This window comes from Dromiciops gliroides, chromosome 2, assembly GCF_019393635.1.
Source record: "Dromiciops gliroides isolate mDroGli1 chromosome 2, mDroGli1.pri, whole genome shotgun sequence".
Classification (NCBI taxonomy): Eukaryota; Metazoa; Chordata; class Mammalia; order Microbiotheria; family Microbiotheriidae; genus Dromiciops; species Dromiciops gliroides.
In genome coordinates, this window is record NC_057862.1 from 344,948,055 (window position 1) to 344,960,787 (window position 12,733).

The 12,733-nt window shown below is 39.7% G+C and overlaps 1 pseudogene; it reads right to left on the reverse strand.

Annotated features, from left to right (window-relative positions):
* Window positions 1-4,749: 4,749 nt before the first annotated feature.
* LOC122741901 lies at window positions 4,750-5,067 on the reverse strand (annotated as a pseudogene).
* Between the last annotated feature and the right edge of the window lie 7,666 nt (window positions 5,068-12,733).

Below are 12,733 nucleotides of genomic sequence, written 5' to 3' on the forward strand. Positions count from 1 at the left end.
TGACTGATCTCATTAATACAATATTCTCTCCAATTGAACTAACTAGCCACAGGCAACCATGGAGAGCCTGTGCTTGGCTTGCCCTTTCCATTAAATAAAAAGTAGTGGATACATGTGTTTCCAACTCAGACACGATGATTCTAAGGATTTCCATTTTTGCATTGTAACTTTGACAACTATAACAGCTAATGAGCATTTCCCCCTAAAAACCAGAGAGGGGAAATGATCCTGGCATCTCTAAGTGACAAAGTCTGAAAAGACCCAGCTACTTCTAATGTGGTGCAATACACCCCATAATTTATACTCATTCATTGTTACAGGAATTCAGGGCTAGAAGAGATATTAGAGATCAAATCCAATTCTCTTATGTTGCAGATGAGGAAACTAAGGCTGATTCTGAAGTTCCTTTACACCTTCAAGGATCATGGCAGGATCGGCTAACTCCTCTCCGTGAGGAAGATGATTTTTTGGAAATAAATACTCTTTTTCTCATCAAAAGAAAAATTATTCTGAATAATCCCTGAATTTCAAAACCTAACAAAATGAAAATATTCACATATACAGCAGAACAGAAAAAGAGCATTGTATGTGAAATTGTGAATCTCCATTTTGCAAAATTTGCTTCTTTTAAAAAAAAAGTTAAATTCAACATATAGCTTTCAAAACTGTCCTGCTTATCTATGATTCCTTCTTTTCTCTTTTGTAGCTTTTCCCAGTTTATTATTTTTATTTTTCAGGTAACAAGTATTTTTTAAAACATCTGATTTAGCAATATCTCTTCTATTATTGAGCAAATTTAAAAACAAACAAGCAAACAAATGAAAAAAAATCCCTCAATTCATAACTACATAGTCTGGCAAAACAAATTCAGATTATTAGCCATGTCCAGATATCTAATTTCTGCACATTTTAAGTTCATCGCATCTCTCTCAGGAAGTGAGTTGCATGCTGATTTATCATTACAGTTGTTTTTCTCTGTTATCTTGTTTTCATTGTATAAATTGTTCTGCTAGTTCTGCTCACTTCACTCTGCATCAGTTCAGAAAGGTCTTCCCAGTTTCCTCTTAACTAGTTCATTTCATCATTTCTTATGGCAAAATAATATTTCATTATAGTCATATACTACAATTTGTTTAGGTGTTCCCCAGTAGGAGGACGTAGGCATCTAAGTGGCACTGCTGTGGATAGAGTGCTGTGCCTGGAGTCAGAAAGATTCATCTTCTGGAGCTCACATCTGGTCTCAGACTCTTACTAGCTGTGTGACTAGCAAGTCATTTGATCCTGTTTGCCTCAGTTTCATCATCTGTCAAATGAGTAGGAGAAGGAAATGGCAAAACACTCTAGTATCTATGCCAAGAAAACCCAAATGGGCTCATAGAGAATTGGACATGACTGATAAATGATTGAAAAATAGGTCACTCTCTTAGTTTCCAGTTTTTTATTACTACAAAAAGAGCTGCTATAAACATTTTGTATATGTACATCCTTTTCCTCTTTGATTTTTTGGTGGGTTAGGTTCACTAGTTAATAGTATGCTGGTATATATGAGAAACAGCATTGTGTAATAGAGAAAAATCCAGGAAGACCTGTGCTCATACTTTGCCATACACTGGCTGTATGACCATAGGTTAGCCACTACTTCTCAATGCTCTAGGCAACTCTCTAAGACTATACATTTCTGAGAAAGACTCAACTTGTACTGGTAGAAGGAGTTTCCTCATATGGGAACTTCCTGTGAATGAAACTAAATCACAGGTCCAGTCCTTACTGTATATACATATATACAGTATGTACATATATACAGTATGTACATATATACAGTATATACATATATACAGTATATATATGCACACACAGTATATATATGTATATAAGTGTATATGTATACAGTATGTATATGATATATTGATATAAATTATACATACATATACATATACAAATACATATGTGTGTGCTACTTTTATATTCTCTCTCCTTCATTAGACTATAAACTCCTTTGGGGAGATGTTAATTTTTGTCTCTGTATCTCCATAACCTAGTATAGTGCCTGACACATATTAGATATATAATAAGTGCTTGTTGACTGACTGAACAATAGGTTCCATGGCCATTGATAGAGGCATGGACAACCCTTGAGGAGAGGTGGAGTACTACCAAGATAGGTGTTCTTTTCTTCATTCTTTGAGGGCATATAAAGCTGGAATTATCTCTACCCCCATATTGCTTATTTAGGGGTACAATAGTTTAAACATTTGTTTCCCTGGTTTCACTTAAGGGGGTAGGATTATCCCAAGCTTACACCCATAGGCTTAATTCCTTCTTACCAAATTCTGATCAAAAAAATTACACATAGTGAATAGCAAATAGACCCATTTATCCAAGCAAATAGTGAGCAAATACTAAAGAAATTCTACAAATTAGAATATATCAGAAAATGTAGAAGAGTGAATAAACACTTTAGATAGGAACAATGATGAACTCTCAGCTTCAATGCTTCAATCTTACCCAAAGGAAATTTTTTGATGTCTCTAAGGATACAAGCTGGAAATCAGAGATATGTTGAAGCAGCAGCTTCTCCTAGGTTGTCTGCAGCTTCCAATGTCTGTTTCTCTCTTCAGTGAATCTGCTACCAAGTGTGTTCTTTCTGAAAGAAAGCATATCTCTCTTCTTCAAAGCTTTCACACCAACTTGTCCCCTCATGCAGGCGTGGAGGGTTGTGTCAGCATTCTCTCCACCATTCTAGAGTCATGCCTAAGCAGCAGCATGCAAAATGTTCCCCAGGCTTAGTTGCAAACCTGGGTTACATTTATATAGTTGGAAGCCATATCTATGTTGTTCTGGTTCTACTCATCTCTGTATTATTTATTATGCCTTTCCATATTCCCTAATATTCTCCATATTTATAATTTTGTTTACCATGCCATAAAATTACATTTCATTAATAAATGCTAAGGCTCTCTGATTTTGTCAGCATGAGGATTTCCTGATATGGGAATCTCCTTTCATCTGCCATAGTTAATAGCTCATCTTTGCCTTGATAGATCACTGGGGATATTTGTCCTAGAGAAGGGAAGATTCAGAGTGAATATGATTGCTATTTTTAAGTATTAGAACAGCTATCATATGAAAGAGAGACTAAACTTTTTCTATTTGGTCCCAGTGGTTAGAAACAGGAACAATGGATGGAAGGTGCAAAAAAACAAATTCAAGGTTGATGTTGGGGAAAACTCCCTAAAATGAGAACTTTCCAAAAGTGGAATGGGCTGCCTTGAGAAGTAATGAGTTTGGGGGCAGCTAGGTGGCGCAATGGATAAAGTATCGGCCCTGGATTTAGGAGGACCTGAGTTCAAATCTGGCTTCATACTCTTAACATTTACTAGCTGTGTGACCCTGGGCAAGTCACTTAACCCTCATTGCCCCTCAAAAAGAAAAAAGAAAAAAAAAGAGAAGTAATGAGTTCTCTCTCATCAGAAACCCTCAGGTGGAGGTTGTACTCCCACTTATTGTGTATGTTAGAGTGGGGACCCCTTTGGAGGTTTGGACTGTAGTATCTGGTTGCCCAAGGTCTCTTTCAACTATAAATTTGGCGATTCTGAGTTGACTGAGGCACATAGAGGTAAAGGGTCTTGTGAAGAGTCATACAGATAATTATCATCTGAGGTAGGTTTTGAACCCTGGGTTTTCTGATTCCAAGCCCATTATTCTATTCACTATGCATGCTGTCTCTTTTACTTTGGCATATCAGAATTTATTGTACCACTTTCTAATCATTGATCAAAATGCTGTTATACTTAAAACACAGACTTCTTGAAAAAGCCAGCAATTTTGATATTTTCATTTCCTTCGCATCCACTTTCTTCTCAACCCCTTACCATCTGACTTTGGCCCCATCTCCATTCCATTGAAACTACTCTCTCAAAGTAAGTAGTGGCCTCCTAAATGCCAGTACAGATAGTTTTTTTTTTCATTTACTGCTTGGGCCCAATCGGGTTGGAAGTTATAGGTCAAATCAAGTCAAGTCAACAAACATTTGTTAAGCATCTACTGTGTGTAAGACACTGTACTAAGCACCAAGGAGACAAAGACAGAAACAAGCAAACCAAAAAGCTGCTCCTACTCTCAAAGAGTTCACAGTCTAAATGGGGAGAAAACATGAAAATAACTAGGTGCAATAAGATATATACAGGAAAAACTGGAGGTAATCAATAGAAAGAAAGCACTAGCATTAAGGGAAATTTTGAAAGGCTTCTTGTAGAAGATGGAATTTTAACTATGACTTGAAAGAAGCTGGAGAAGCCAAGGGATGGAGATGAAGAGAGAGACAATTCTAAGCATGGAAGATAGCCAGTTGAAAATGACCAGAGATGGAGTATAGTGTATTAGGACCATCAAGGAGGCCGGTGTTATTGGAAAAGAGAGGTAAGGTAAGTTGTAAAAAGACTGGAAAGATAGAAAGGATCCAAGTTACTTTTTAATTTTATATTTGGTTCTGGAAATAATAAGGAGCTACTGAGATTTATTAAATTGAGGGAGGGATGGGGTTGACATGGTCAGGACAAACTTTTTTTTAAATCTACATAATTCCTTTATTAGGACTGCTGAACAACATTTTTAAACAGCCATTCATCATCAAAATTCTCAGGTTAATGAAACCAATTTAAATAGGGTCGTTATGGTACATGTAAAAAAAGGAAAGAGATCTCATCAGCAGAGACCTCCGTTTAGAATAAATAAGATGGCAGACAAGGGTTACTCATTGGTGGCCTGCTTAAGGTAGGCTATGAAGTCAGCCCTCTCTGACTTCTTCTTCATGCCTGTGAAGATTATCTTCATCCCAGGGATGTACTTCTTGGGGTTTTCCAGTTATTCCATCAGCGTATATTCATTCCAGGTGATGCCTTTGTTCTTGTTGGTGTTGGTGCAGGAGAAGCCTGGAGCCTGGCTGGTCTTGTGGCCAAAGAGCCTGCTCAGGTTGGGGCCAGTCTTGTGTATGCCCCCCTTCTCCACGGTGTGGCACTGGACACACTTCTGCACAAAGACCTTCTTGCCCTTCTCGAAGTCTCCCATGGTCAAGTCAGTTCAACCTGCAGTCACGCTCGCCTACTCTCCACTGGCCCAACTCGTGTTTCCTCTGCCCAGGACAAACTTCTACCCTATATGAGATCATATAGGGTATATCAACTAAATGTTGGGGTTGCAAAAAAATTGGCAGCAGTAAAAGATTATGTATATCTATTTTATATATCTATCTACCAAGAGTTGCATAAAAACTTATCAGGCAAAAAGAGGTCACTAGTAGAAAAAATTTAAGAAGCTCTGCTTTAGGAAGGTCAATTTTTAAAAGTGGAGAATAGACTGGAGTGAGGACAGATTTGAGGCAAAGAGATGAACTAGTGGGTTATTGTAATCATCTAGGTGTGGGGTCATGGGGCCTTTGGAGGGAAAGGAACATTTGTTAGGGGTTCTATAGAAAAGATTTCCGTACAGGTTATATTGTTGTTCATCCTTTGTTTTCAAAGAGGACCAATTGTCTTGACTTTCACATGAATTGGACTTATGTGAGGCAGAGTTACACAAAGTTGTCAGACTCAATGTCTTCCAGAATCATTAAAGAATCATTAAAGGCAATGTCCCAGAATGTAGTGGATGACCTTGGCATCTTTGAAGTCTAACCAAGCTCTGAATACTCCACATTGCCTTCTTCAGCTGCCTTCATGGGCATTGGAATAAATTGTTCTCATCCACACATTCTGCCAGGGGGAGTCTTTGTGTGCTTGGGGTAGACATGCCCCTAATTCACTGACAGGTCTGAGGCCTGTTGGTTGCCTTCAACCTGGTCCATCACATCTGTCAAGATGGCCAATGCACATGCTATAGTTTCTTGGAGCCACAGATGAGAGTTGAGCGCTAGGTGGATGCCAAAGGTGGATGAACAGCCCCCAAAAGGGCTCAGCAAGCCTCCACACCAGAGGTGCTGGTCCTCCCTGAACCCACCCCCCAATACACCCCTCTGTACTAAATACCTCTAAGGTCCCTTCCCACTCTCAGATTCCAAGATTCCATGGTTATAATCTTCATCCCTCTCAATCTCTCTGTAGCATTTGTCAGTGTTAACCACCCACTTCCTGATATATTCCTCTCCTGTGGCCTCAGAGACCCCTTACTCTCCTGGTTCAGTATCGGTCTTTCTAACTTCTCCTTCATGTCCTTCACTGATTCTGTATCTTCTTCCTGATCCCTCCAGATAGGCAGATATTCCTCCAGGGTCTCTCCTTTGCTCTCTCCTAAACTTTCACTCTCTAAACATTCTCTAAATTTTCATTTGACAGTCTAATTCATTGCAGAGCTCACTGGACTTTGAGCAGGGAAGGTCTGGGTTCAAGTTTTGGTTTGTTTTTAATAAATTTTACTGATTATATCTATATCTATCTATCTATCTAGAGAGAGAAAGAGAGAGAGAGAGAGAGAAACAGACAGACAGACAGACTTAGTCTCTCTATCTTACTCAGGAGGAAAGTGAGGCAGCCACTCACAGTTCCAACTCTACTATGAATCGGCATAGGAGCTCTAATCTGCTTCGTTTCCTTGCCACTCCTTAGGTAATGTGTTGATCCTTCACTCCTGCAGGCTTATTATATTGGTCCTAGACTTAGTACAGATACCTGACTGTGGCTCAGAACTCCTGAGCTCAAGTGATCCACCAGCCTCAGCCTCCCCAGTAGCAGGGATTACACCACCATGCCCAGCTGATATATTTTGTTTTTACATCACCATAATTTCTCCCTATGGGGGGAAACGTCTTTCTTTCTTTCTTTCTTTCTTTCTTTCTTTCTTTCTTTCTTTCTTTCTTTCTTTCTTTCTTTCTTTCTTTCTTTCTTTCTTCCTTTCTTTTTTTCTTTTTAGTGAAGCAATTAGGGTTAAGTGACTTGCCCAGGGTCACACAGCTAGCAAATGTCAAGTGTCTGAGGCTGGACTTGAACCCAGGTACTCCCGACTCCAGGGACAGTGCTCTAACCACTGCACCACCTAGCTGCCCCAACGTCTTTCTTTTTACCCTCCCCTTCCACAAAGCTATCCTTATAATAAATGTTTTTAAAATAAAAAGAGGAAGAAGAGAAAAACATTAGTAAAACCATTGGAAGAAATCTAACAATCTGTGCATTGTTCTACACTCATGGACACCCACCTCTGCAAATGAGCAGGAGGTTGAGCGTATTGGGGTCAAGTTCTTTCTCAGTCACTTACCAGCTATGACCATTCTAAGCTTTTTTTCTCATTCTCACCAATGGGTCTCATTAGTAGTCCAGCTGTGGTGATTCCTCTGGTGCCACTGACATCATCCAGAAGCTTGGTTAGGATCTGCATTTCCCTAGAGGTTTTCTCTGGTCCATGGTTATATCTCTTGCATCCTGAAACACATTCAAGAGGGGATTCATACAGTGACAGTGTCTTTTTTGCATTCAGTTTCTGAAGGTTTTATGTGATCTTTAGTGGCCAAGCTTAATTCCTTACTCCTGAAGAAGATTCCCTTGATATGATAACCTTCAATGTAGACTATAACACCCTGGACCTATGCTTCATACACAATAGGCATTTAAATAAATATGTATTGCAATGTGTTGAGTTGAATAAAAATGAACATTGGCCGGGGCAGCAAGACATAGTTTAAAGAATCCTGGATTATGTGTCGCTCTGACCTTTGACCATTCACTTAACCACTCTGTGACTCAGTTTCCTTATTTTTAAAACTAGGTGGTAACATTAAAAGGTCTCTATGGCTCCTTCTAGCTCTAAATTTTAAAACCACGAATTCATTGGTCATACAACTGTGCTATTCAATAATATCAGTCAAAGAGCTTTGTCTTTATTTAACAATGTGGACAAATATTTATAGCATGACTTTTTTATGGTAGCAAAGAGCTGGATGCCCATTGACTGAAGAATTGGTATACAATTTGTAGTACATGAATATAATGGAATATTAATGTGCTATAAGAATCAATGAATACAGAGAAACATACAGAAAAGACTTGAATGGATTCTTACAAAATGAAAAAAGCAGAATCAGGAAAATAGTGATCACAACAATGGAGATGGAAAGAGCAACAAAACAATGGAAACTGAGTCCTATAAAATTATGAAGAATAAGCTTGGCTCCAAAGAAATGATATGAGAAGAAACCTACCCCATTTCTTTGCAGAGGTGAGGGACCATGGGTGTAGAACATCACATAAAACATCAGACTTTTTCATTATCTCCATAGATTTGTTGAATTCCTCCCCCCATTAAAAAATCCTTTCTTATAAGAGATGGATCTCTGAGAGGGGGAGAGGGCTTTGGAAGGAATACATGAATGGTAGATGAATTTAATAGATTATTAACATGCTCTAAGAAAATATTAACATGCTGAATATGGAGAAACATGGAATGACTGATGCAAACTGAGAGAAAGTGAAATAAAGGAGAACCAGGCAAAGGATCTATGCAAGGACTATAATAAAACAAATGAAAAGTGTATAACAGAAGCAGTCAAAACTGAGTGTTACAAAATTATTAAGAACAAGGTTGGCCCCAAAGAAAAGATATGGGAAAAATAGGTGATGTAAAAAGAAATAAAAGCAATGAAAATATTTTCCATAATTAATAATGGGAAAAGACAATTACCTTCTACTTGCATTTTGATAGAAGAATATCCTTTTGGCCCCTGTCTGTGGGAGGAGCTCTACAGGATTGAGCCCTGAAGCCCAGTTGAGTCTGTGATTCTCTCTCAGTCAGAAGAGCAGGCAGTCCAAAGAAAACTACTTAGCAGATTTAAGAGTTTGAAAAAGTTATATTCACTTCTTAATGTCCAAGGGGCTCAAATATCTCCTGCATAAAGAAAAGTATTTGAACAGCTTAAAAGTTTTATCATTAAAATAACATGCGATGTAAAAGGTGAGGGTAAGGAGGGAGAGACTCCATAGAGGTGCAGGAATTCTGGGAAAAGTCTTCTAGACGGCCCATTGCTGAAAAGAAGGATGCAGCCCTTCCCATGCTCAAAATCCAAGCTGCTTTATGATTTCTCAAGGGAGGAGAGTGTGAGCACATGTCTGAGGTACCTGGACAAGGCATGGCAAAATTGTAAAGTCTTTGCTTATTCAACAAGTATTTATTGAGAACTAAGTACCTCCAAGGGCAGCTAGGTGACACAGTGACTAGAGCACTGAGCTATGAGTCAGAAAGACTTATGTTCTTGAGTTCAAATCCAGCCTCAGACACTTACTATCCATGTGAACCTGAGCAAGCTACTTAATGCTTTTTGCCTCAGTTTCTTCCTCTGTAAAATAAGCTGGAGAAGGAAATGGCAAACCATTCCAGTATTTTTGCCAAGAAAACCCCAAATGGGGTCACAAAGAGTCAGACACAACTGACAGGAGCCAATAATGTGTTCTTTTTTTTTTTTTACAGGGCAATGAGGGTTAAGTGACTTGCCCAGGGTCACACAGCTAGTAAGCATCAAGTGTCTGAAGCCGGATTTGAACTCAGGTCCTCCTGAATCCAGGGCCGGTGCTTTACCACTGTGCCATCTAGCTGCCCCCCAATAATGCATTCTTGCAGGGTGTCTCAGGGCATATTACTTAACCTCTCTAGCCCTAGATGCTTATCTTAGATGATAAGTTGCAGAGCAGGTGCTGATTTGCCTTGCTAATGAGAGACCCCTTACCAGGAATTATTGAACATTATTGACTCTCTGGTCTGAATTTCTATGATTATTATTATGAGCCAAGGGACTTGGGCAAGGTCATGCAGAGAGTAAGCAGAAACAAATAACAAACTGGAATTTAAACCCAGGTCACCTGACTCAAAATCTAGCATACTTTTTTCACTGCTCCACATTGCTTTTCATGTTAGTTAAATAAGTAACAGGCTTTTAAAAAATAGTAAGCACTATCATTATCATTGGTCAGTATTCTAAGTAGTAGTTGTTCATCCTTTTTTTTTTTTTGGTGGGGTAATGAGGATTAAGTGACATGCCCAAGGTCACACAGCCAGTAAGTGTCAAGCCTCTGAGGTCAGAATACAGGGCTGGTGCTTTATCCACTGTGCCACCTAGCTTCCCCCATCCTTCATTTTTTGAAGAGGACCAATGACATTGCAGGGGGAGATGTCTTGACTTGCCAGTGAATTGGATTTACATGAACAGAGTTGCACAAAGTCTTCAGTCTCACTCTTTCTTCCTGAGTCACTAAAGCCCAGTGGCTGGACAAAAGTCAAGATGACTGACAGTGGCCTGGGATGCAGTGGATGACCTTGGCATCTTCGACTATTGATCAGGCTTTAAGTGCTCTATAGTACCTGCTTCAGCCACTTTCGTGGCTGTTGGAACAAATTGTTCTTATCCACCCATGACGTGGGGGAAGTCTTCACATGCTTGGAGTAGACACCCCCCTAACTCACTAAGGGGTTTGGGGCCTGTCAGTTAGTTACCCTTAACTTCATTTAGCCCATATGACTAGACAGTTTTATAGAGCGTGGCTACTGTGTATGATACAGTTTCTTGGAGCTACAGGTGAAAGATAGGTGACAGGTGGACACCAAAGGTGGATGAACAGCCCTGAAAAGGACTTGACAAACCTTGGTACAAGAGGTGCTGGTCCTCTTTGAAAGGTATGGCTGCAGGTCTCCAGTGGAGTATCCTAGAGATCTCTCCTTGACCTTGTACTATTTAACATCTTATATCAGTGACTTAGAAAAAGGCATAAATAGTATGCTCATCAAATTTGCAGATGAAATAGAGTGGGAGGAATAGCTAACACACTGAATGATGATGAAGTCAGGATCCAAAAGCATCTTGACAAGCAAGAACATTGGAGTGAATCTAATATGATAAAATTCAATAGGAATAAATGTCATGCCTTGCACCTGGGTACAACCCCCCCCTCCAACTTCAAGAATAAAAAATGGGAAAAGGTACACAAAGAAAATAATTGTTCTAAAAAGGATTTGGGGGTTTTAGCAAGATGCAAGAACAATAGGAGTTAACAACATGGTATGGCTGCCAAAAACAAAACCAAAAAAAAAGCAACCAACCTTAATGAAGTATTGGGCTTCATTAAGAGGACAAATCTTCCATGAACAGAGACATGATAATCCCACCAAATCTTCTGTCTTCATCAGACCTTATGTGGAGTATTGGACACAACAGTTTAAGGACATTGTTCAGTTGGAGAATGGCCAGAGGAGGGCAATGAGGATGCTGAAGGGCTGAAAGTTTTTGCAAGATAAATCGAAAGACTCAGCATGTTGAGATTGGTGGAAATGATGACTCAGGAGGGACATGATGGTGTGTTCAAGAATTTGAATGGCTCTCACGTGGGAGGAGGGATTATCCTGGTCCCAGAGGGCAGGACCAGGGGCAATGGGTAAAGGTAGTAATGAGACCAATTTAGACTCAATGCCAACCCCCCACCCCAACAATTAGAACTGTCCCAAAGTAAAATGAACTGCTTGAGAGGTCCCTATGCTTGGAGGTCTTGAGTTTAGTCTGTATAATTAACACTTTCTTAAGTCTAGAGCAATAGAACAATAAGTCAAACCCTGATTGGTAGTTGAAGTGTAAAGGCTCACACTTAACAGTTGGCTCTCGCCCCAATTAGAGCTAGCTCCAGGGCACCCCTATATGTTATAGTGGGGATTTCTTCATGTATGGGTTGGACTAGATTGCTACTGATGTCCCTTTTACCTCTCAAATTCTGACATTCTATGACCTCTAGGAAAAAAGAGAGATCACTATGGTCAGGGAAGCCTTCACTGAAGATTGAGGTTGTGGTTGTTGTCCTTCATTCTCAAAGAGGACCAACATGACGACTCTATGTTTGAGTCAAGGTACAATGTGCCCCACTGTGGCTGATCAGGTCAGTATGACTTTGGAAGGCTCTACCAAAGGTTGGACACAAATAGTCTATGTGAACATTTAGAGTGATCTCTCTAAATTTACATATCTCACATTTTTTTGAGCTACTGCAATTCTGCTTTGCTCATAGAGCACAGTGCTTTCTCTGGTGAGGGCATGCCATACTGGGCAGTTCTGTGCCAGTGTCTTCCATGTCACACAATCAATTCCAAAGTTCTTCAGAGAGAGAGTCCTTGTATCACCTCTTCTGACCACTATGTGAGTGCCTACCTTGCATAAGTACTCCATAAAATAGTCTTTTAGGCAAATGTATGTTTGGCATTTGAACAATGTGGCCAGCCCATTGGAGTTGCATTCTCTGAAGTAGAGTTTGAATGCTTGCCAGTTTAGTTTGAGAAAGGACCTGGTTGTCCAGTACCTTATCATGCCAAGTGATCTTCAGGATCTTCCTAAGACAATTCAGATGGAAGTGATTCACTTTCTTGGCATGGCTATGGTATACTGTTAAAGTTTCACAGTCATACAACAATGAGGTCAGCACGACAGCTCTGTAGACCTGTAGTTAAGTAGGCAATCTAATACCTCTTCTCTCCCACACTTTCCTTCATAGCCTCCCAACATTGAGCTTGCTTTGGTAATGCATATGTTAATCTCGTTGTCTACATGTATATCCCTGGAAAGTATATTGCCAAAGTAAGTGACCTTATCTACAGTATTCTAAATTTCCCCATTTGCTGTAACTGATGGTTCCATGTATGGATGGTGTGGCACTGGCTGGTAGAGAACTTCTGTTTTCTTGGTGTTAATTGTTAGGCCAAAATTAGGACAAGCAGCACAGAA